The sequence below is a fragment of the Gekko japonicus genome, unplaced genomic scaffold, assembly GCF_001447785.1.
Source record: "Gekko japonicus isolate JY-2015 unplaced genomic scaffold, Gekko_japonicus_V1.1 scaffold3901, whole genome shotgun sequence".
In the NCBI taxonomy this organism is placed as follows: Eukaryota; Metazoa; Chordata; class Lepidosauria; order Squamata; family Gekkonidae; genus Gekko; species Gekko japonicus.
This window is the reverse complement of record NW_015168777.1, coordinates 109,167-110,908: the sequence shown is the minus strand read 5'-3', so window position 1 is coordinate 110,908 and position 1,742 is coordinate 109,167.

The window sequence follows — 1,742 nt, the reverse complement described above, 5'->3', positions numbered from 1 at the left end:
ACCTGGAGGTTGGCTACCCTAGGCATAGCAGTCAGTGCTTCAGAGCAGATTCTGCTAGATCCAGGTTCTTGCTGTAGAAGCTGAGTGGGTGATTTTGGACCAGAAACAGACTTTCAGCCTAACCTACATCACAGGGTTGTTGTGCAAGTCAAAAGGGGGAGAGGAGAATGATGTAAGCTGCTTTGCTCCGCATTGCAGAGAAAGACTAATTTTCCTTCTGGGAAACTATCATTGCCAATCTCCAGGTGAGGGCTGGAGATCACTCAGAATTACAACTGCTCTCCAGATGGCAGAGATCAGTTTCCTTGGAGAAAATGGTGGACTCTGTGTCCTTATACCCTGGTGAGATGCCCCTTCTCATTATAGCTAATGTGATGTGACAGTCAGGGCTTCAGAGCACAGTAGAGACTGCATGTGCGGGGGGGGGGAGGAAAGCTGAAGAGTGAGGAGGAAATAAAGGTAGGTTGATGATTGGCTGGGAAGGAGATAGGGTTGCCAACTCCAGGCGGAAAATTCATGGAGATTTGAGGGATGGAACCTGAAGAGGGTGGGGTTTGAGTAGGGGTGGCACCTCAGACAGATACAATGCCATAGACACCATCCTCCTAACCAGCCATTCCCTCCTGGGGAACCACTGTTGCCAATCTCCAGGTGGGTGTAGAGATCACTCAGAATTACAACTGATCTCCAAGAGGGAGGGGGGATGAGATGCAAAGCTGAAGTCAGAGGGGCAGATAATGGTAGGTTGATGCTTGGCAGGGCAGGAGATAGGGTTGCCACCTCCAGGTTGGGAAATTCGTGGAGATTTGAGGGGTGGAGCCTAGAGAGGGTGAGGCTTGAGGAGGGGTGGGGCCTCAGACAGGTACAATGCCATAGACCAGCTCCAAACCAGCCATTTTCTCCTGGGGAAACATTGTTGCCAATCTCCAGGTGAGGCGTGGAGATCACTCAGAATTACAACTCATCTCCAGGAGGTAGGGCAGAAGTCAGCTGGAGTCAGAGGGGAAAATAATGGTAGGTTGATGGTTAGCTGGGAAGGGGATGGGTTGCCAACTCCAGGATGGGAAATTTCTTGGGATTTCAGGGGTGGAGCCTGATGGGGTTTAAGCAGGTCACCACAGCAAATTGATACCGAATGCCCAAGGCCTTGGAACTCTCCAAGAGCCTCTTTCTTGTGCCGTTGTATTTATTTCTGCAGCAGGCCTTATTTCTAGTAATCTATAAAACCCTTTATGGCTTGGGACCACAATACTTGTTGGAGTGCTTCTCTTGGCCTCAATCTACCCACACAGTGCACTCTTACAGTGATTAAAACATGAAATTCACTGCCATAGGAGGTGGTGGCGGATACAAGCATGGACAGTTTCAAGAGGGAATTAGATAAGCATATGGAGCAGAAGTCCATCAGTGGCTATTAGCCACAAGGTATAGATAGGAACTCTCAGGCTGGGGCAAGTGATGCACTGTATTCTTGGTGCTGGGGTAGGGTTGCCAAGTCAACTTAGCCTTGAAAGCGAAGAGATTCCTGGCATGCGCGTGCCATGATGACATCACCGGAAGTGATGTCATCGCATCGCCTAGATTGGGGGTGGGGCACTGTGACTCGAGGGAAAACCATAGAGTTTTCCCTCGATTCACAGAGTGTCCTCCCCACAACGTGGCCAGAGTGATGATGTCACCTCCGGGTGACATCATCACGCTGGGGACACCCTCCGGTAGGGGGTGGAGTTCCCCCGGGGCCC